The 25,018-nt window shown below is 40.7% G+C and overlaps 1 pseudogene across 1 annotated transcript in view; it reads left to right on the top strand.

The window, feature by feature from the left end:
- The first annotated feature begins 587 nt into the window (after positions 1 to 587).
- LOC308389626 overlaps positions 588 to 25,018 on the top strand; it is a 50,972-nt pseudogene continuing 26,541 nt past the window's right edge. Inside the window, exons 1-2 of the transcript in view lie at positions 588 to 670; positions 24,115 to 24,180. The product of the transcript in view is annotated as an uncharacterized misc_RNA (transcript). The remainder of the gene's footprint in view (positions 671 to 24,114; positions 24,181 to 25,018) is intronic.

Genomic DNA, 25,018 nt, shown 5'->3' with positions numbered 1-25,018 from the left:
ATATCAAAAATAATGCAATTTATCCCAGAGGGGATCTGAATACCAAATTCTGTGCCAACCTATTGAATAGATGTTGAAATACAGTTTCCATATTTGATTACAAGTCCTGTTGGAATTGTTAACATTCTCCCCAATTTCTTTTGATTCTTTGGTGTTGGATAGACATGTATAAAAGCATCGGGTCATAGAGGAACTTGTGCCGTTCCACAGTTTATTTACATTCTAAATTGAAGTCATCAGTGTTGAATGAATACAGACAGCAAAATATCCACATACTCAAAGGGAGATAATGAATACAAATCACACTCATAAAAGTTACTAAACTGACAAAAAATAGAGATATTGATATAACGCATAGTGAGTTCTGTCAGCTGAGCATATTCACATACTGTGGACAGCATCGTAGTAACCGCAGCTCAGTGCTCAGTGGGCTGTGCTGCAGTGAAGGAGGTAACCAGAGGACATGTCCAGACGTGATCTGGCCATGCTGCAGATCAAGAATCCAGAGGAATGCAAGTTGCATGCATGTGCTGAGGGGTGTGGTGATGTAGGCAGTCGTGGTTGTAGACGGTGTAGAGGTCGTCTATATGACTATGGTGGTGGTGGTGGGGGGTTATCATGTAGGTTTACAGAGGGACGCCTGGCGAGAGGACGATGATGTAGAGGAAAGGTTATGTTACACTGCTTTAAATCATGTTAGCATGTTTTGTGTTTGCACATGACATGAAGCGGTCACTACACACACACACACACACACACACACACACACACACACACACACACACACACACACACACACACACACACACACACACACACACACACACACACACAGACAGAGAGAGAGTTCTGCACAACACTTGGGGGAGTAACTGTAGACACTCAAGGCCTGCAACTGTAATAAGGTCAGCAAATGACATGTGCGTAACTGAGAGCAGAGTTGGAAGAAGCTTTTCATTTACTTAAAACACCTATAAAACGACAATGTGAAGAATGGGAAGCATTTATAGGCACTATTTTCATGGTAACTAAGCGATTGTTGCTTTAAAACAACACAAGTAGATTTTAGCAGAGAATAGCTCCTGTTGACTTTGCTTCTTGTCACATTTAGGAATATAGTTCATGGTCAACATGAGCGTGCAAAACCGAAAAAAAACCAAACCTGTACTTTGTCATACCTTTATCCTTTGAAAATACTTGTTGTTGAATCCTTTCAGGTCTTTGATTTTATATAAAGATCTCTATCTTTTATCTCTGGAATCTTTAAATAGACTTTTAACAAGGCAGATTTTTAACTTAAGGCCTTTTTTGCACATAAACTGCAGGCAGCTGAGGGAGAGTCGGGTTGGGATATTTTCTACTATTCTCCTTTCTCACATGTAGGACACGGTAGGGCTGCTCAGTTATGGCAACAATCATCACACACTTGTTGAATTTTTAATAAAAATTGTACTTTTTTTTCTTCAACTGAGACCTTGAAGTGTTTCCAAACACATCTCTTAGTTCTATGTTGTTTTTTGACTGTTAGCTACTGCAAAAGCATTGCTTGCATTTCATTTTTGACACCACTGCTAAAAGGAATGACACTAATTGTAATTGTAAAAGCATGATGCTAGCACAGCAGTACACAGACCACCTCAAGCTTGTGGATTAAAGTTGGGCTTCATGCATTGCAATATTTCTTCTCACTCACACTTTAATTTGGATTCTTCTAGTTGTTTCCACTATCCACAGCTATCCAGTGTTTCCTACATTCCTTGAAACTGCTATTTCTTGAAAGCTTTCCTTTTCCTTTCATTTATGAGAATGACCTTAGTTTGTCAGTGTCAACAACATACTACACAACATCTTGTATTCAAAGTCAGCGTTACATAAAAACATAAAAAGAGTTGCTTCCTCTGAATGTTTCATAGATAAAATACTCAATAATACATGAAGGTAAGACTGAAAACACGTTTTTCATTCCAGACATGCTGATGCTTCAGGGACAAAAAGGCTTTTTTTCCTCATGGAAACTCGCGCCCTCACAGATCTCTGGGCATAGCCCCGCCCACTGGGATGTGAAACAAGGTGGATCAGAACATAGACTGAGCAGAGCAATAGGTCTGTTGACTCTGCGACTTAGATGTTTGGTAAATCCAGGCTTTAGGCGTCAGCTACATAGGTGTGCCACACAACTGAAGTAGCCCACGGGCAGTATGGGCTTACTGACTGGCACTGCATGTGCCTACGTGCGGTGGATGTTATAGCCCCCCCCCTGCCATAAGCCTGATTTCACTCTCTCAAGTTACAAGTGTTGCACGCTAAATGCTTAACCTCGAATTACTAGAATGCTTAATTTCAGTAATCCTCACTGGAATATGTCAGGAACAAACTAGCGCTGCACATTGCAATTGCTGCAAGGCTGATGATTCAAGGTGGGGTGAACAGTGTTAATACCGATAACAGCAATTTCGAAGGCGCATCCATCAATTTGCGAGTGGTTCTGCTATGATTAAATGGTCTAATAAGCTGCTTCTGCCTTTGAGTGTAGAAAACAAAGTCTGCCCCGCAGTCTTGCAGAGCAATTTGTTTAAACAGGGCAACGAAACCAGCATCCACCGTTCCCATTATTAGCAGCTGCAGGGTTTAACATTTACGATACAGCTGGACATTTAGATGCTTGTTACATCTCCCAGACTTGTGTTTGTCGGTCACCCTCTGCCCTGTCTGCACCTGCTGACTGTGTTTCCCTCCGTGACGCCACTGTCGCCGGTAATCATAACCTCTCGTGAACAAGCATAAACACACATTAGGCCTGCTGCAGCTCCAGCCTGCACTTATGAGATTGAGCCTGGACGCAGATTTGCCCCCGTACCAATTCCCCACCACCCCCGCCCCTCACTGTACAGTAATTAGAGAGATCAGCTCACCACAGCATGGCTGCACCAGGCTGGAAATGCCATTAAGCTAATGTCTGTAGCACCCCCAGGTGGATGTTAATAAAATCTTTAAAAAGCCCCGACACAGGGCACAATTTCTTTTTCGTCGTGTAGTTTATTTTCATGGGAATGTCTTTCTTTGGAAGCCGTTGAGGTTAAGTGGGCAGCACTTGGCTCGCCTCATGTGGAGCTCAGAGGTCAAGAGGTTGTTGGCCTTTGGCTTACATGTCAAGTCGCAGACGGCCAGTCTCACCTCTCAGTTCACAGCTTGTTGGTCCCAACTGATTTACAAGGTGTAAAATAGAACTGCGATGTTATGTATAGAGGCGAAACACTTATAATGCAGATGTATCTTTAAAACATTAATAACATCCTCTGTACAAATATATATATTATCTATTTTTTCTTGTTTCCCACAGACTATTCTGTTCGTACATCTAATGCCTCATTCTTTTGTCGTCTTATTCATCATTGCATATCCTGCCGGGGAAGCTAATTTGCTGCCCTTCACTAACTCAACAAACCTGCTAACAGCGCACTCAGGATTAAAGCTACCAGAGACTGTGTGTCCTTCTGTGAAAGCATAAATGTATACATGATGCGAGCCTTACATGTATTCATGTTATGTTTTAAGTAAGCCTTCAAATCTGTTGTCCTGCTGTCCAGGGACAACTGAGAAATTCAGACTTAACACCTTGGAGACATCAAATTTGAAAGCGTCACGAGATATCCACGATATCATGTTTACACAGCAGGTGCTTTTGAAGATAACTGAAAAGCTGTGACACTAATTTACCCCAAATAGTGCTCATAGGTGTGGTTAATTTTATGGGCGATTTACAAAAGTTTCAGTATACTTATCAGTAAATTGGGTGTCATAAACGTTGATAATTTTGCACCTTGAGAAAGAAACTCAGGGTCAGTCGCAAAACCGAGTTTCCACCTCTCAGTCTTGCCAGTGTGTTCTCTTTGTGGATACAGACAGTACTTTTCTTTTGTGCTCTAGCAATATGTATGTTAGTAAATCTGGATCCTAATGTATCAACTTTAAATACACACACACACACACACACACACACACACACACACACACACACACACACACACACACACACACAATACAGATATTGAAATGACTATAAAGTCCTCAGTTTGCCCTTCACATGGTCCTTTCCTATTAAATCTGAAATAGTTTCATCACACTGCCAGCTCTCTGTGATAAGTTTCCTTAGTTTTAAATGTACAAAGACATTTCAGGTACTTTCTGTTGATTAGGGCTGTGCGATATCGCAAGATTTGGTATCAGTCTGATACCAAGTACACACAGGGCCAGTACTTCCGATACCAAAGGCAGCTTATGTAGGGGACAACAGTGTGTCATCACTTATGATATGAATCATCATCAGTTTGCATTTTCATGACCACGTTATCGCTGTCATTTTTTACTTTATCTAATCATTACTCAACACAATAAAACACAACTTTTTTCAGCTTTTAGGAAACCAGGAATGTAAATGTGTCTGTCTCTGAAGCACTTTGGGCCAACCTTTGTTGTTTAAATGTCTTTAAAGCTATAAAAAATAAAGGCTTAATAGTTAAAAAATAAATGTCTGAACCTTTTTGTTTTATTTCCAAAAAAACCCTGTTATTTAAAACAATTCCCCGGGCTACATACTGAAGTTAGAGGGTAGAAACAAAGTATTGATACCATCACAATAGTATTGATCCGATACAAGTGTTAGTGTCATATTTGGATCAATCCGCCCATCTCTACTGTTGATTAGCAACCATGTCTAATATATTATTGATTTCATCAATAGAAAACAATTGAAAAATTATGTAAAAGCTGTGGTTTAGCACATTGTTGAGGTTCTTGTATGTCTTGTATGTTTTCATTTCATGACATACATATATATATATATATATATATATATATAAAAAACAAAACAAAACACCCAGCTCACCCCTGCGGGCGGTTTATCCTTCAAGCTCGGGTCCTCTACCAGAGGCCTGGGAGCTTGAGGGTCCTGCGCAGTATCTTAGCTGTTCCCAGGACTGCGCTCTTCTGGACAGAGATCTCCGATGTTGTTCCCGGGATCTGCTGGAGCCACTCGCCTAGCTTGGGAGTCACCGCACCTAGTGCTTCGATTACCACGGGGACCACCGTTACCTTCACCCTCCACATCCTCTCGAGCTCTTCTCTGAGCCCTTGGTATTTCTCCAGCTTCTCGTGTTCCTTCTTCCTGATGTTGCTGTCATTCGGAACCGCTACATCGATCACTACGGCCGTCTTCTTATGTTTGTCTACCACCACTATGTCCGGTTGGTTAGCCACCACCATTTTGTCCGTCTGTATCTGGAAGTCCCACAGGATCTTAGCTCGGTCATTCTCCACCACCCTAGGGGGCATCTCCCATTTTGACCTCGGCACTTCCAGGCCATATTCGGCACAGATGTTCCTGTACACTATGCCGGCCACTTGGTTATGGCGTTCCATGTATGCCTTGCCTGCTAGCATCTTGCACCCTGCTGTTATGTGCTGGATTGTCTCAGGGGCATCTTTACGCAGCCTGCACCTGGGGTCTTGCCTGGTGTGATAGACCCCAGCCTCTATGGATCTTGTACTCAGAGCTTGTTCTTGTGCTGCCATGATTAGTGCCTCTGTGCTGTCTTTCAGTCCAGCTTTGTCCAGCCACTGGTAGGATTTCTGGATATCAGCCACCTCCTCTATCTGCCGGTGGTACATACCGTGCAGGGGCCTGTCCTTCCATGATGGTTCCTCGTCTCCCTCCTCTTTCTTGGGTTTCTGCTGCCTGAGGTATTCACTGAGCACTCGGTCAGTTGGGGCCGTCTTCCCAATGTATTCTTGGATGTTTGTTGTCTCATCCTGGACTGTGGTGCTGACACTCACCAGTCCCCGGCCCCCTTCCTTCCACTTAGCGTACAGCCTCAGGGTGCTGGACTTGGGGTGAAACCCTCCATGCATGGTAAGGAGCTTTCTTGTCTTTACGTCAGTGGCTTCTATCGCCTCCTTTGACCAACTTATTATACCAGCTGGGTACCTGATCACGGGCAGGGCGTAGGTGTTGATAGCCTGGCTCTTGTTCTTACCATTCAGCTGACTCCTCAGGACTTGCCTGACCCTCTGCAGGTACTTGGTGGTTGCAGCTTTTCTAGCGGCCTCTTCATGGTTCCCATTCGCCTACGGGATCCCCAGGTACTTGTAACTGTCCTCTATGTCTGCAATGTTGCCTTCTGGTAGCTCGATCCCCTCAATTCTGACTACCTTCCCTCTCTTTGTTATCATCCGACTACACTTCTCCAGCCCGAATGACATCCCGATGTCATTGCTGTATATCCTGGTGGTGTGGATCAGTGAATCGATGTCTCATTCACTCTTGACATACAGCTTGATGTCATCCATGTACGGGAGGTGGCTGACAACTGCTCCGTTCCATAGTCGGTATCCATAGCCAGTCTTGTTAATGATCTCACTGAGGGGGTTCAGGCCTATGCAGAACAGCAGTGGGGACAGAGCATCCCCTGGGGAGATCCCACACTTGAGGGTGACTTGTGCTATGGGCTTGGAGTTGGCCTCTAGTGTTGTACGCCACATCCCCATTGAGGTCCTGATGAAGGCTCTTAGGGTCCTGTATATCAAGATCAACAGGACCCTAAGAGCCTTCGTATATATATATGAAGCCTTATATATATATATATATATATATATATATATATATATATATATATATATATATATATATATATATATATATATATATATATATATATATATATATATATATGAAGCCTTTATACATACATATATATATATATATATATATATATATATATATATATATATATATATATATATATATATATATATATATATATATAGTGTAGTCGGATGGCAACAAAGAGAGGGAAGGTAGTCAGAACTGAGGGGATTGAACTACCAGAAGGCAACATTGCAGACATAGAGGACAGTTACAAGTACTTGGGGATCCCGCAGGCGAATGGGAACCATGAAGAGGCCGCTAGGAAAGCTGCAACCACCAAGTACCTGCAGAGGGTCAGGCAAGTCCTGAGGAGTCAGCTGAATGGTAAGAACAAGATCCAGGCTATCAACACCTACGCCCTGCCCGTGATCAGGTACCCTGCTGGGGTAATAGGCTGGCCAAAGGAGGAGATAGAAGCCACTGACATAAAGACAAGAATGCTCCTTACCATGCATGGAGGGTTTCACCCCAAGTCCAGCACCCTGAGGCTGTACGCTAAGCGGAAGGAAGGGGGCCGGGGACTGGTGAGTGTCAGCACCACAGTCCAGGATGAGACAACAAACATCCAAGAATACATTGGGAAGATGGCCCCAACTGACCGAGTGCTCAGTGAATACCTCAGGCAGCAGAAACCCAAGAAAGAGGAGGGAGACGAGGAACCATCATGGAAGGACAGACCCCTGCACGGTATGTACCACCGGCAGATAGAGGAGGTGGCTGATATCCAGAAATCCTACCAGTGGCTGGACAAAGCTGGACTGAAAGACAGCACAGAGGCACTAATCATGGCAGCACAAGAACAAGCTCTGAGCACAAGATCCATAGAGGCTGGGGTCTATCACACCAGGCAAGACCCCAGGTGCAGGCTGTGTAAAGATGCCCCAGAGACAATCCAGCACATAACAGCAGGGTGCAAGATGCTAGCAGGCAAGGCATACATGGAACGCCATAACCAAGTGGCCGGCATAGTGTACAGGAACATCTGTGCCGAATATGGCCTGGAAGTGCCGAGGTCAAAATGGGAGATGCCCCCTAGGGTGGTGGAGAATGACCGAGCTAAGATCCTGTGGGACTTCCAGATACAGACGGACAAAATGGTGGTGGCTAACCAACCGGACATAGTGGTGGTAGACAAACATAAGAAGACGGCCGTAGTGATCGATGTAGCGGTTCCGAATGACAGCAACATCAGGAAGAAGGAACACGAGAAGCTGGAGAAATACCAAGGGCTCAGAGAAGAGCTCGAGAGGATGTGGAGGGTGAAGGTAACGGTGGTCCCTGTGGTAATCGGAGCACTAGGTGCAGTGACTCCCAAGCTAGGCGAGTGGCTCCAGCAGATCCCGGGAACAACATCGGAGATCTCTGTCCAGAAGAGCGCAGTCCTGGGAACAGCTAAGATACTGCGCAGGACCCTCAAGCTCCCAGGCCTCTGGTAGAGGACCCGAGCTTGAAGGATAAACCGCCCGCAGGGGCGTGCTGGGTGTTATATATATATATATATATATATATATATATATATATATATATATATATATATATATATATATATATATATATATATATATATATATATATATATAAACAGGACCCTAAGAGCCTTCATCAGGACCTCAATGGGGATGTGGCGTACAACACTAATAATTCCAGTTTATTTAAAATTTTGAGTCTTCTTAAAGCTCTAGTTCATGCATACTCATATATATCTTATAATTATATAAGAATAATAAATCCCAAAACAAATAAACTATGTGAAGTTTGTGCAAAAACAAACCACAAATTGTAGATTATTAAAGATCGCATGGTGACTCTGTTTGCTTAACAGCCCACAGGTACTGTTTGATCTGCTGACCTCACTTCAGTCCACTCTGCTTTGCTGCCAGTGATTGAGAACGTGTGTGTGTGTGTGTCTGTGTGTGCTTCTCCTTTGAACTTCGCCCTAATAGGAGGCTGCGCTGCACTTCTACCAAGCTTCAAACCCAGTTGTGTGGCCCCGGCTGCGTGACCTGAGGGGCCTGAGTTTGTTTAGCTGCTGATCGAGTGCTTTTAAATGGAGATGTCTGCTACAGCGTGTTCCTTTGCAGAGAAGGGAGACGGTGGCAGCCCCCGTGGTGATGAATGGTCTTATTCCCCCCTCCCCCTACCTACTTCACTTCACCCATTTGCAGCTGATCACCTGTTGTTTGGTCACAGGGAGGGGGGTCTGGGTTTTGAATTCTGTGTGTGTGTGTCTGTGTGTGTGTTCTAGGACACAGTAGATGTTATTGATTTACTCCTGAAGTGCTGGTGGTAGACAGCTATAGTAAACTCTGCAGTTGTTGTATGTGTGTGTGTTCTTGTACCTTTTTAGTTAGGGAGATAAATTTGCCATTCAAAGCTTAAGAAGAGAGGACTTTTTGTTCCCGAGCTCTTCTAATTCTTTTTTGGGTTAAGATGTGGTTAAAGATAGAGCTTAGTTTAATTACAAGTAATATCAGACTGTGTTAGAGACTAACCTAGGTTAGGTGATAACATGGGATATGAAAATACAATTCAAAAAGGTTAACATCATGAGTCTATCCTCTGTCACTACCTGTTTAAGGAACCGCAGAAGAAGATTTGCCAGTCACACCTCAAGAAAAGAAAAACATGATGTATACATGTTGTTTGTATTTCTTTATCTCTCATCCTGACTTACGTTAAGTCCAAGTTGTTAACCTTTGGACCTGACAAATGAAGCCAGTGTAGAAGTGTCAAAAACAGATCATGGAGCTGCAAACAAAAGTGAGTCAATCCACACAGACGCTCAACTATAAAGTTGTTACAAATCGAGAGTTCACAGCAGACATCGGCATGTTACAGTCAGGTAGAAAAATTACCAATTTTCCACTTACACATTACAAGATATAATTTTTTTTAAACATACCCATTTCAACGTGAGGCTTCAAGTTAAGAGGATGGCTGCTTTGGCAGACAGATGGATCCTGACACAGTTGGTTGTAGCTGCAGCTGTCTGCCACCATTCATCTCCACTAATCTCAATCATGGGATTGCACCTCTCCACCATGTTTTGAATTGTTTTTAATGCAGTTATCTGACTTCTATCAGAGTGTACATACATCCAAAGAAGTCTCTTGTTTATATCGGTGAAATCCTAATATTGTACTAGTACTGATGTTTAGCATTGAATAGCAGACATCTGTGCCTGCGCAATGCACCCAAAGTCTTTGAATACAGTCTTGTTAACCAAGATTGCTGGCAGTAACTGGTCATTTATGTGTTCCACTGTCCACAATCATAGACTTAAAGACTTTGATGAGCACTTTCTTGAAGTCTGTGAGGGTTTAGGGCTGTCCTGCTGTCACATCATCAGTTGCACAGGGGGTGTCATGTAGATGATTTTAGTCCTTTATGCGTAATGTTGTTTAAGGCTGCATTTTAGATGGCCTTACCTAAGAGAGGTGATGCAAATGCTTTTGAAAAAAGAATTAGTACCAAAGCTGAGCAAACAAGCATGAAGGGAACAACCAAACTGAAAGTTTTCCAAGTTTAACCTACACAAAATCAGAGGAAAGCTTTATTGCACAGCTATTTCATCTCTTGATCTTTATGCCTAGTTTTTGTGAATTTCACAATTATCACTCATAAACCACGGAAGGGAAAGATGTTCAGATCAAACACTTGGTAAGTGCCTAGTCCAGTGGAGCGTTAAAAAAAAAAACCAAACCCAAAAAGGGTAAAAAAAAAAAAAAGTATTAATGCTTTAATGTCACAAAGTGCTGTCCAACTCTTTATGCTGCCCCCAAGTGGCTGAATAAAGCATTACACTCAGTCAATATTTACTATTTTAATTATTTTTTGAAAACAAAATCAGTTGCCATGCCATCAAAAAGGGTTTCATTTAAACCTAATCAACATAAGAAGAAACACCTACCAAATGCTAATAACATTAATAATGTATGCATGCCATCAGGATTCCCAACAACAGAATATCCATCCAGGGCATTCTTGCTGTGAGGCCACCAAACTGTCCAAATAAGAAAAAAAAAATCATCTACTGTGTCCTAGTCATGTCATTATGAAGTTAAAACGAGGAGCTAAACAGCACAGAAGTGTAGGATTACCGTGAGTACAAGCATGGTGTTTGTTTTTAGTGGAGCAGGTGCTAGATTTGTCTCACTGTCTGTCACCACAGACACTGCTGCTTTATGAAGGGGTTGCGTGTGTCTCAAAATTCCCCGATCAGGGACAGGAAGATCACCGCTACGCTTTGTGGATCACAGGAGCAACATAGGTGACTCGTGTTTTAAGTTGGATTTTGTCTTTAAGCCTCATAAGACCCGCACTTCACAAACAGCTGTGACTCTGTGATCCTGAGGGCTTTGTTTGTGTTCATCCTCTGGACCTCCAGGAGTAAAGGGAGGCATTTCAGCCACTTCTTTGTTGCATGGGGGCTTCTCAAGAAATAAAATCTTATTTGTGGTGGAACAAATCTTCACGGGGCTGAGCCACAGATAACACTGACACACAATACCGTATCAACGCAGCCCTCCATTGTTCCAGCCGGAGTAAGGCGATTCTGCTTGTCATCGTTGGCAACAGAAGCTACCAGCTGCTTTTGTGCAGCCAACAAGTGTCATTATTCAGCTCCACAAATGCGTCAGTCAGCTGAGAAAGAGGAAGGCTGAGAAATGTCTACAGATTCAGTGAAGTGATGCTCTCTCATGGTGACTGAAGAGGCCCAAGAGGCAGGTTTCCTGCCAGCAGATGAGGGTGTTATGGTACATATTATTGGATTGGAAAGTCTTCGGGATTTTCACCCTGTAATTCAAGTCTGCTGTTGCTTATATTGAATCAAATTAGACAAAGTATCACGGTGCTGGCTTCTAACTAGTGACCTGCACAATTCAAGAGACTTTTGCTGTAGCAGTGCAATGCCTTTCTGGGTTTGTTTCCTGGTAGTGAGACTTAGAGGTTCGAAGGATGTGCCAAATCCAAACAAGTATTTCATTCGTGATATTTTATTAAGCTGCCACAAACCTAACAAACCGTTTTCATCTCATTAATATGACATCTGCAACAATAATGCAAACAAATACGTATCTGAGACACTTTTCAGCAGAAGCTAGTTTGATAAAAGACTCATCAGTGAGCTTCTCAATCTACATGCTCTCTAAAACAAAAAGACTGCATCACACCATCCTTTGATCCAAGCAATATTTACACTGAATATGACAGCAACAGCAACAAAGTACAATATTGACACCTTCTCAAAACTCCTGTCCTCACTATGTTGTATCCAGGGGCGTAATTTCCAGGGGGGTTATGACCCCCCCAATAATCAGACCCAACCAATATAACACCCCCAATAAAATGAGGAATTATCTTGCATAAATAGGCTGTTGAGTTTCTTTACTCATTTCAGTTATTGCCAGCAAAATAGTTGCATGTTTAATCATCTGGGAATTTACCCAGATTTATTTATTTGTTTAGACAGAGATCTTAATCCTTCTCTGCCATTTAGTTTTTTTTATTTAACCTTTATTTAACCAGGAATGTCCCGTTGAGATCAAAGACCTCTTTTTCAAGGGAGTCCTGGCCAAGAGGCAGCACATTTCAAGACAAATACATACAAACAAACAAAGTTAAAATTACACAAAACAATTACACATTATTGAGGCAGCCTGTAGGCCTTTGAGTTTAGTTTTAAAAACATTTAAAGACAACAGTTCAGTCAGTTTCCAGTCTTTCTGTAACATGTTCCACGAAAAAGGTGCAGAGTGGACAAAGGCTTTCTTACCCAGCTCTGTGCGGACAAGGGGAACAGACAACAGCAGCTGATCATTTGAGCGCAAGGAGTAAGAACCACTATTTGTCCTTGTGACCAAAGTACAAATATAAGGAGGCAGCAATCCTAGCATAGCTTTGTAAATAAAAGTGTACCAATGCCCCTGTCTTCTAATGGCCAAAGAAGGCCATTTTACTCTTAAGTACAAATCACAGTGATGGGTCAGGTATTTACAATTGGTAATAAACCTCAAGGAAGCAGGTTTAGTAGGTGACGTCTCTAAGTCTGTGCTTTAGTGGCAAATGTAACCATTAAGCATCGCTTTTCACTATTATTTGTGCATTTTTTGTAGATTGACTGTTTAAATAAAATTGTATCATTATTGTATATTGTACAACAAAAGAAACAAAAAACGAAAACAATAATTCATCATCATCCCCCATTCTGCCATGTCCCAGCCAGGATGGAGATCAGGTGATTAAGGACGCCACTGCCTTCAATCAATCCTCTTATTCATAAGCACATTTAAGCAGTTAAGCAAGCAGTTTAAGCTGACTTTTGCTTTGTGATGCAGTGATTGTCTGATAGAAGTTGTACCACCAACATAGTATGCAAAGCACATGTTCAGCAGCAGTAATCAGAATGAAGGATCTGAACTATGGTTGACTGTCTTTAAAACAGTCCTCATAATGTGACACTGCCAGCAGAATCCTGGACTGGTTACACCAGCCAGGCTGGGTCAGTGGATCACACTGCTGACACAAGATTGTGACATATTCTGACGCCTCAGCAGAACTGGAGCTTCATCACACCAAGCTCTATTTTCTTAGTCTTCAACAAATTTTGGTTAGTCTGGAGCCTTGCTCTTGGCTGACAGCAGTCCACCTGCCTCAAGGTTTTTCTGTTCAGCACATAGTTATCCTTAACTCTTACAAGCAATCGCCGCAGAACAATCAGTGGATATGAAAACAGACATGAAAACAGCTACAGTATGATTAAGGCTATTTTGTATGTGACATGTTTAAAGCAGTGTCGGGTGTGACGTGACGCCTCACCAGGGTCTCTTGTTTCTTGGTCTCTGTTGGGATTATCTTGTGATCTGCAGAGCAACGGTAGGCAGCTTTGTGCGGTACAGGAAGTGTGTAAAGATATCCCAATGCCTCCACATATCCTGGGGGCTGTAAACCACATAAAGGAGAGAAAACAACACCACTAGTGCCGGAAATCCTACCATCACAGGCAGGTGGGGTGACAATAGCTGTCTTTGGGTCCTCCACCCATCCCTCCTTTGCAGTCTGTCATTTGTCCTTACCTTATGTCTTCTTCATCTCACCTAGCCCTATTTTCACCACCACATCTGACCATGAGAGTGCGATGAAACCTTTTTTCATCTTTGCTCTCCAATACTTGAATTAGCTCTCTTCATTTCAGTCATTTTCCCTTATCTTTCTCCCATTTTTTCATTTTCTTCCATGCTTCACTGCTTTTCCAGCATGCGTTTTGCTCTCATTTGTACTCTTGCATTTTCACATCTGTGTTTGTTTGACTCCTCTTCTATTTCATTCAAGTTAACAGTGAATGTTAAGCATGCTTTAAAGGTGGCACAAATATGTTTAAAGTTCAAAGTTTGAAAGTATGCGTGGACAAAAATAGGGTAACAAATAACTTAAGGTGTTTATAGTAGTAGCTTAAAGGGAAATTTGGCTTCACAAGTCATGTGAAAAGATGTTTTTTTTAAATATTTAACACTATGCGTTCGTTAGTAAATCAAACTTATTCTAAATCAGCGGGCTCGTGCTCCCTGCCTGCAATGAAAGATGATTAAAGATAAAATGAGATACAGAATACTAGAATATGTTTAAATTAAGGTTAAAGTTTTTTAACCTGCAATGTAATGTTGTTCTGAGGATTTTGTGATGCATTAAATAATGACTAAAAGAAAATAATAATAATAATCAGTAGTAGTAATATTGGTTTTAAAGATGTTTTGTTCATATGCATGATCATAGGGAGTTCTAAGTGTGTTCATAAAGGATGAACACATCCAGATGTGAAAATATTGATAAATAATGACTTTGTGTATAAAACATTCATGCAATCAATTCATTGACAGTTTTATGAGTATGCACTGTTACAGGCCAACGTCCTTGGGAGATAAGACCAAAATGGAAATGTTTGTCCATAATCAGTGTTGGGAAGGTTACTTTTAAAGATTACAGACTACATGCCTCTAAATGTAGTTTGTAACATATTCCGTTAAGTTACTCAATATGACTAATGTATTCTTAGTACTTTGGATTACTTGATATGTTGTCATCCTTTTTATAACTACATGAATGTACTATTGATGTGTGATTTATTACTATTACTGAAGGTTACTCGCCACCGAGCTAACAATGTTAGCTGACGTTAGCCGAGGTTAGTTCATGGACTGCAGACTATTAGACTTGATGGATAGCATTAACAACCTGTTAGCTGCAAATAATCATGTGCGGTTCTGAAAGCAATACCAACTAGATTTTTAAATCTTAATATAAAATGAGTAACAGTAGGGTGGACATTAGGTAAAGCTGCACTTTTTGCAGTGATCTCATATAGAAAACTATTTCTGTATCAGTAATATGTTTTCTTTCTAGTAAAAATCTAGTTGGTATTGCTTTCAGAACTGCACATGATTATTCGCAGCTAGCAGGTTGTAATGCAGCCTTTGGTAATCGTAATAAATCACACAGCAATAGTACCTCAAAAATACTGAAGAGAGACGTAACCCAGGTAGCTACCACAACTAAAACAATGTAGTTGCTGTATGCTTTTAAAAAAAGAACTTACTTCCAGATGTTTCTTTTGACGCTAAAACCAGTTGGGTTGCTGGTAAACAGAGTTTGCATTGCACTGTCAGATTTCCGGTCAGAGCCTCTTATTATGTGTTTTGTTTGGGTTTCCGGCAATGCCTGGAATGACCAAATTTTACCAGCTGTCAAGCACAGTGATGGATGGGTGATGGTTTGGGCTTGTTTTGCAGCTATAGGATCTGGGCATCACCCAGTCATTGAGTCAACCATGAACACTTCTGAATAATAAAGTATTCTAAAGTCAAACGTGAGGCTAATTGTCCAACAGCCAAAACTGAGTCATGCAGCTGAAGAATGACCCCAACCATACTAGTAAATATGCAAAAGAAAGGCTGAAAAAGAAAAGAAATATGCTGCAGTGACTCAGTCAAAGACCAGCACTCAACCTGATTGAAATGAGGGTCAAAATTCCCCAAAGTATCATTCTGATAAGTTGAAGCGTTCGGCTTTGGTGATTGTGGTAGTCAAGGCACATCATTCACAAAATATTTGACCTCATGAAACCAATGAATTACCGCAGCCATCAGAATGTGAACGCTCAGATCAAAGAAAGAAGTGGGAGCAAAATGATGCTATACCACAATCCGATCGTTCAGTCTGACGTCACTAGCCGTGTCTGGGCCTAAACTCCGCTGCAGGTCCATATATCCAATGATCACTATGGCATTACTGAGAGTTGAAAAACTGTCTAAAGTCTTTCATCTTTAATAAAATGATCAGCGTTCTGCTCTACCAGGTGTAACAATTGAGTTTAACATCCAGGAATCCATGAAAACGGAATTTATGACATTTAACGGAGTTAGAAATTAGCAGGAAGTTAGCTCGCTAGCTTCTATCTAAATACAATATAGCATGTCCTGACTGCGGGGTTTTGGAAACAAATTAAAACGTACAGCTCTGTTATCACTTTCAACATAAATGAAGACAGAAAACTAAACAGCAGTGACGTTTGTAGGGTTACTGAAGTTTGGCTAGCTGGTATATAATGATGTGCTACGTGACCGCTAGCGACACAGCTATGTTAGCATAATTTAAACAAGCTAACTTTTTTTCCACTCGATAAAAGTTAACGTGAGTGTTCTCGGTGGTCAGGAACAAATGTAATCGCATGGCAGGATGCTGTAAAAGGACTAAACTTCAGTCAGGAGGACAACTGAGACAATCCATCAACAATACGGGGTTAGTCATTCATATACTGCTGCATGGGCTGTGCTGTAGTTACATGGTAAGGTTTTAAAAACTGAGCTTAAATAAATGATTAGCGGTAATAACAGCCGAGGGAGGTCAACAGTGATCACTGACTGTTTTAGGAGCTTTTTGAGATTAAATAGAAGAAAATACGAAACATTAAACATGTTAACAACATAAAAGCCATATTAAACGCACACTACTTTAGGCCCGGAAATAGGATTCGTCACGTCATCACTGAACGACCGGATAGAGCCATCAATTCCAAGCACTCTGGATAAAGAATGCAGATTTTTTTCTAAAACACGTGACTCACATGTAAGATGCCTCTCAGAATCACATTTTTTTCTTGCTTGTTGTTTTGATTCATTTCTGAGGATTTTCGGCAAAACACACACAGAACTGAAACAGTAAAACGAGCTAGCACACGATAGCTTTCAGTCTAGTTTAAAATTCTCAACTCTTATACATTCTATTCTTCTCACATGTCTCTCTGACCTCTTCCCAAAATATTTTAATCTTTCTAAATATGCTGCTTTTGTGCTTGGAAACATCATATTTTAGTTTCAGTAACACGAAGAACAGATTGAGTAACTTGCCAGCGAGAGACTTTGACATGTAAACTCTTTGTCCTGGTTTCTGATCTCTGTCTGCCAGGTGTGCAGGTGCATTCTCAACCTGAGTTATGAGGTGTGTCAGAAACATGAAATATGCTCCTGTTTTTTCCTGCTTCTCTCTCCTTGTGCATCCTTTCTTTGTCTCTCCCTTATTCCCATCCCCCATTTTCTCTCCCTCACCTTTTTCATTTTTCACCTCATTTATTTCTGCTTGTTTTCCATTTCTTCTTTTTCTCAATCACCCCATGCTCTCTCGTCTCTTTTCTTATTCTCTTTTAGATGTCTTTCGTGTCCCATCCACCTGCCATATCAACCTTTTTCTCCTTTTATCGCCTCCATCTCCCCCTCTTTCTCATGTAGCCTGCTTACTCACATGTCACCTCGTCATTTCCAATCTTATCTCTCCTTCTATCCGTGTCTCATCCCTCCTCTTCTCTCTCTCTCTTCCTGCCTATCCGTTACAGTGTCTCTCTTGTTTTGGCTTCCTTTCCTTTCCTTTGTACAATCTGTCACCTCGGCTGTGCCATCAGCCAATAGCTCAGTTCTGCTGATCGACGGTGGGAAGAAAAGAGAGAGTTTATTTTCATTCCTCGTCTGTCTTGTGTATGGGGTGTGTAATTATCTCCTCAAAAAATGGAGGTTTGTGGAAGGAAACAGCCTCTGCAGTTAGAAGTGACAGCAGAGAATATGTGCGTGTTTCAGTTCAGGCATAATGTATAATCATCTTTTAGGGTTGTGCTTAAACAAATTTCTCACACTTAGATTTATCTTGTGGCGTCCTTGTACCACAACACAGGCCTTTTTTATACTTGTGAAAACAATGTCCATCCACAGCTTGGTTTGTGTGAAGGCTTTTGTCAAATATATGGTCCATGGGTCAGAATTTGCCCACTAAAGGGTCCAATCTGGCCCATAAGATGGTTGTGTTGTTAACATGAGAGCACTGTTATGTTTGTTACTCAAAACCAATAATGTAATGTATTACACATTACCGAGTAGTTTCTGAAACTTAATGCACTAGGTTACTTAATTACTCACCAGAGAAAGTAATTCATTCCACTACTGGTTACATTATTCAGTTCCTCCAGAATTCTGAGAAATGATTGGTTTTGTGGTTGTATGTTCTAAAGATTTGTGAGAGATTTTGTGTTTTTAATTCTTAGTAAGTCCCATCTAAATTGTCAAAATAGATGAAAAGGAGGGAAAAAAGTAGACAGCTTGCATATGATCTGCATTTTCTTTTCTTATGTATTAAAATTTCTGATATGGACATAAACTCACACCAACAGTGCCTACATTCTTCTATATAACCTTCTTCAACTGTTTGAAATAGCACTTCATTAGAAACCTTACAAGTAATACCACTGACTGTTATGTTTTATGCTTAAAAATTTCAGTGCATTGCACTGTGCTTTAGAGCCTTCCAGATTGTCTGCCGAATGAGACAGGTACCTTCTTTTTTACCCCCTGCTAAGAATAATATCTTACTCAATTACATCATGAATGCATTGAGCTCAGCAAAAGGTTTGCAGAAGGCGCTCCCAATCAAATTCAATGATGTGCTATGCAGGTTATATGAACTGACTGTAGAAACAAGTACCCCACCCCACTTTTCAGTTATTTATTTGTAAAAAATATTTGGAATCATGTATGATTTTCGTTCCACTTCTCACATGTACATCACTTTGTGTTGGTCTTTCACGAGGAATTCCAATGATATTGATTCATGTTTGTGGCTGTAATGTGACAAAATGTGGAAAAGTTCAAGGGGGCCGAATACTTTTGCAAGCCACTGTATGTAGTGTTGGGAAGGTTACTTTTAAAATGTATTCCACTACAGATTACAGAATACATGGCACAAAATGTAGTTTGTAACATATTCCGTTAAGTTACTCAATGAGAGTAACGTATTCTGAATACTTTGGATTACTTAATATATTATCATGCTTTTTACAACTACATGAATGTACTATTGCTGTGTGATTTATTACTATTACTGAAGGTTACTCGCCACTGAGCTAACATTGTTAGCTGCCGTTAGCCGAGGTTAGTTCATGGACTGCTTTCAGAACTGCACATGATTATTTGCAGCTAACAGGTTGTTAATGCTATCCATCAAGTCTAACCGTCTGCAGTCGGTGCACAACAATAGTGCATCGAAGATACTGAAGTGGGACGTAACCCAGGTAGCTACCACAACTAAAACAGGGTAGCCGCAGTAGGCTAATGTTAGTTTTTAAATACTTACTTCCAGATGTTTCTTTAAGTTGGAGGTGGAGTCTTTTGATGCTGAGAGCAGCTTGGTTGTACTGTATATAGAGTTTGCATTCAACAGCCAGATTTTGCCCATCCCTTTCTTCTTTACATGTGAAGTGGTGTTGGAATTTCCAAGTAAGAAATGCATTACTGCTCGCGCGCTGCTGGCTCTGTTGTGCTGGCTCCGGGTCCATTGTGTAACTGACGCCATCAACATGAACAGGACATTAGAGCCTCTTATTGCGTGTTTTGTTTGGGTCTCCGGCAATGCATGAAATTGCCAAAATTAGAGAGGGGATAGCCTAACATATGAAACAGGAAAAGACCACTGTGTAATCCATTTATTTCAACAAAGTAACAGTATTCTAATTATCACCTTTTTAAACAGCAACTGTAATGGAATACAGTTACTAATATTTTGTATTTTAAATATGTAATGCCAGTACATGTGTTACCTCCCAACACTGCCAGTATGCTTTCAGCATGTAGGTTGTATTGTCAAAGACAATTGGGAATGTCATACTGTTAAAGTGTTTTTGACAACTGACAATGGAACTGTGAAGTGGTTTACATCCAAGAAAACGGTGAGCAGGATATGCTAGGATTCTTTCAGAGTCATCTTTTTTCAAAGGGGCCATGATCTGTATCTGGTGTCTCATCAAAGATAACAGCAACAGCAGGTTCCCCTGATATATTTTTCCTTTAACTGTGCATTTTTCGTTTATCTTTTCCTTCTTTCTTTCCTGACCCAGTATGAACCATCCAGATCCCTCAGGTCATCTGGATCCGGTCTTTTATCAGTTCCCAGAGTCAGAACCAGACACGGAGAAGCTGCATTCAGCTTTTATGCTCCTTATATCTGGAACAAACTCCCAGAAAGCCTCAGATCAGCTGAAACACTCAGTTTATTTAAATCCAGGTTGAAGACTCACCTGTTCTCAGCTGCATTTGAATAAAGCACCAAATCCACACTTTAAGCTTAAATTTCAAAACTTACATTTAACTACTGATTTTATCTACTGTTCTGATTTTATCTGTTTTGATTTTATATACTGTTGTTTGTTTGTTTGTTAATTAGTTAGTTAGTTTATTTGCTTGTTTTATTCAATTTTAAATCATGCTTTTTATTTGTTCTTGTTTCTAATGTCTCTGTAAAGCACTTTGAATCACCTTGTTGTTGAATTGTGCTATACAAATAAACTTGCCTTGCCTTGCCTTCTTTCACCATTTAAGACCTTTTCAGACAGAAACTGCCTCACGAGAGAACGGTCAGACTATGAAAAGGGGGATGTTGAGTGCGGTGCAAAAGCAGACCCAGACTTAGAAGATAACGATGATTTATTTAATAAGATTAAGATATATTTGGGAGCCACATAGCAAAGTCAGTGAAAATTGAGAGGATAAATCTCATCCGATCAGAATCTCAAAAACACAAAAGTTATTTTGTTATTATTACATCATGAGACATTAACAAACAACAGCTGTGTTACTGCAGTTTCTTTGCATTAACACACTAACACGCACACAAACACACAGTAAATTTATAGAAAACAAATGTTTGCCTCTGGCCATTCAGTTTGTCTGGGAGTTGAGGATGGAGCTAGTTAGCTAAAATACTGGTAAGCAGAAATGCATTTGTGCACACAGTACAATGCTAAGGGTGACAAAAACAGACCAATGCATCGACTGGACCACCAAGTGTGTAACCCAGTCATAATTAACATATAATATTAGTATGCCACTTTCTTCACCTTATATTTTTCATGTGCTAGCATTAGCAACACCTGAACAAACTTGTTAGCTTAGCAAACATGTACTAATGAGGTTTCATTTATATATTACTTACCATTATGTGAGTGTATTGCATTAGTTTCTTACTTTGTTTCCTTTTGCTCCTGCCACGGTCATTCCAGTTTGAAGTTCGGACAGCGTTCATCTTCAGATGTTCTTGCTGTTTGATGTTCTCTTGCTGATGCTTAAGTCCTTGCAAATGGTAATCTATGGTGGATTTCCGCCCTGCGACAGACTGGCGACCTGTCCAGGGTGTACCCCGCCTCTCGCCCTATGACAGCTGGGATAGGCTCCAGCGCCCCCTGCGACCCTGAAAAGGAGAAGCGGAAGCGAATGGATGGATGGTGGATTTCCTTTTGTGGCAAAGCATTTTATTGTAGGCACTGCTAAATAAGGATAGAAGGATACTGTTTTTTCCATTTCTTTGCACTAATGAGAGATGGCAGAAGCAGCTTGGTGGCCATTATAAATCATTAGCATCACCTGGTATGAAGTATGGTGTGCAACAACAGAGCAGTGACTTTGAATTAGAATATTGCCACCAGCAAGAGGTGTAAATGAACTGTACTTTTATACCAAGTGTTTTCTATCATTTGTTTGCATAAATGAGAAAATATGGAGCATCGGGGGAAAAAATGTAGTAAACTGTTGATTACAATTTCTGTAATCGTGGAATTGCAACAAACTGGAGGTCCCAATTATTTCTCGGTACTCTGTAAAATGACCCGAAACACATTTTAACCAGTTAAATACCAGGTAATCTAAAACTTATATGGTACAGTTCGACACACCAATACACATCCCTATCCCAAAGAGGACACACACAAAATCTCCCTTTTAGTTTTTATGTTTGAACAAAAAGCTGAGAACACAAACCAGCCCAAAGAGACTTTAAAGTGATAGCCACACTGATTCCACTGTAGAAACTGTAGAATTGTGATGCACATCTGGTACTCATCTGGTTCAAAAAAGGAATTGTTTACTCGGAGCTGAAAACATAAAATAATGCAAACAATTTCACTGACCTTATCTGCTTTCTATTTCCTGATTTATTGTTTAATTGTTAATATTATTCAAATATGTTACAATGTTGTGTACACAAAAATGTCCTATCAGTATTACACACTGGTAGTTCAAATATTTTAAATCCTTATGAGAAATTTCTCATTGCCTATTCCATTCCTTAGGAAACATTTTTTTTTTGTAATTGGCCAACAGGTTTGCACACATTCTGTACCCTTAGTTGTCCTATACTCTTAAGATGTCTGTGAAGGTTCTCAGTCATCCAGGTCATCGTAGTCTAAGGCTACGTCCACATATGCGTTTGCACCTTTCGTCCACACGTAAACGGCGTTTTTGGTCACTGAAAACTGAGATTTTTAAAAACTCTGGCCAGGGTGGATATTTTTGAAAACTCAGTTTTTGCATTTACATGTGGACGAGAAAAACGCAGAAAACGCAGCGTCAAAGGTGTGCACATTTTTTGACATTACACTGTGCGCCACGTTATTGTTTCGGTGAAATTAATTTCTACAATACTGTTACTGTTAATTGTACTCTCTGCAGTGTTTAAATGCTTACATATACACACACAGTTACTGTCCCTCCACACATACGACTTGGTTCTGCTTCTATGCCCCAGCTTTTTCCCACCGAGGCTTCTAGACTTCTGATTGGCCAACATTTCTGCACGGTTAGGAATATATCGCCACCTGTTGCTTTGGCATGTTCCTAGCAGCGTTTTCCTTCATTTCTGCCTTTACGTGTGGACGGGATTATTTTTTAAAACGAAAACAGAAAATCTCCGTTTTCAAAAATACCCATGTACATGTGGACGTAGCCTAAGAAGCTTGGAAAGAAAACCGTCTGGACTTCTTTAAGTTGCTTGAAGACGTTTCACCTCTCATCTGAGAAGCTTCTTCGGTTCTAGGGTCAAATGGTGGAGAATCCCAGATTTAAACCCTGTGGGAGTAACCCACCGAGAGGGACAATGGACCGCCTAATGATCCTGTGCAAAATGGGTTTAAAAACATAAACAACTGTGGGATACTGTTTGTCCGTGATTTAGACAGGGGGAACAAATCGTGGCAGGATCAGCCTGATGTTATTTGTATCCTGCTGTAACTTTACTGTATAAAGAGTTTCACCATTTGCTACAGGAGCTGCGCCTGGATGACGGCAGATTCCAGCGATATCATCGTCTGTCACTCGGCCAGTTTGAGGACCTGCTTTCCCGCGTCGGTCCCAGAATTGCCCGCCTAGACACCAATTACAGGCGCTCAATCCCACCAGCAGAGCGCCTGTCCATCTGCCTGAGGTTAGTAAAAGTGTTTAATACGGTAGTCCTTTATTGATACCTGCGCTAATATATGCTAAACCATCCATTTATACACTGCTAACATGGATGTGCTATGCTAACAGTGAATGCTGTCGGCGTTTACTGATAGCATAGCACATCCATGTTAGCAGTGTATACTAACATGGATGTGCTATGCTAACAGTGAATGCTCTCGGTGTTTACCGATAGCAAACTGGTACGAGACGACTTCATAATATTTGTAGTGATACTCAGACGGTCTCATCAAGTCCCGATTTAATTCGATTTATGCTGTTATCAGTGTTTGAATGATAGCATGGCTGTGGTGTCATAGGTATGCTCTCGGTGTTTGCTGATATCAAACTTGTACTAGGACCAATGTGGGTTAATCTTTGTAGTGATACTCACTCCTTTTTTCATTTAGACCTGGTTTAATTCTGGGATAGTTGAATATTTGTTTATGATCACGGCAGATTGTTCTAGATTATATCAAATATATATCATGTAATTATCCTTATAATTACAAAATGTTTTATGTAAGATTTATGTTTTGTAATTTTGTAATTTCTATAATGTATTTTGTAACTGCAGTACACATAATACTCATTTTAAACACTGTTGTCCAGGTTCCTTGCCACCGGGGACTCCTTCAGGACCATCTCGCGTTCAGTTTTCGAGTCGGTGTGTCCACGGTGAGTGTCAAGTGTTCCTCTGACTGTGAGGTGTCCACACTTGAAAAAGACCAGACTTTGAATTTCACTCAACTTTATTTAGACCAACTAGTTTGATAGCTGGTAGGTAGCAGCAGGTAAAAAACCTTTCAACACAAAAATAAAGAACATTCCATTAACCATTCACAAAAGACAGACGAAATAACAAAATACACTTCAGTAAAGCCATTTACCATGTGGTCAACTGTGTTAATTTAACTGTGGTTCTTAAATATACAAAATGTGTCTTCTTTGCATTAACACTTTTTTATAAACAATTGTATTTTAAAGTATACATTTTAGAGTTCAAACATTTTAATAGACTTTAACTAAGGATTTTCTTTACAAAGAATTATTTTCTTTAAATCAAAACCAAACATTTATTCACTAGTTTTACGATCCACCCAAGGATTTGGGGTAACTATTTTTAATATTAATTAACATAAATATGTGGGAACACTAACTGCACAAACAATTTATTCAAGCTTAAACATTCATTTTTGTCAATATAATTAAACTTAAATGCAGCAACTATTTCCCTAAGCGTAAAACATTTGCACAACTGAGCTTCCATAGTCCCAGATACATCTGCAAAAGCAAAATGTGAACTCAAGAGCTTACCGATAGCCTGTCTTGTTCAAAGTCTTCCTCACAGTGGAAAAGTGCTTTGTTTGCCGTCCTCTCAGTATGTTGCACACGGGTCAAATGACTGCTGCATGCATTTAAAGGTTTACTCGGCACGCCCACCCTTGATTGCTCTAATGTGGCTCACCTGGCAGGGCGGCGCACACCAGGCCGTGCTTAGTTGTTGATTGCACCC

The sequence above is a fragment of the Rhamphochromis sp. 'chilingali' genome (genome assembly GCF_963969265.1).
Source record: "Rhamphochromis sp. 'chilingali' genome assembly, chromosome: 21".
Taxonomy (NCBI): Eukaryota; Metazoa; Chordata; class Actinopteri; order Cichliformes; family Cichlidae; genus Rhamphochromis; species Rhamphochromis sp. 'chilingali'.
Note: the sequence above shows the minus strand (reverse complement) of the source record. Positions and strands in the feature narration are given on the sequence as shown.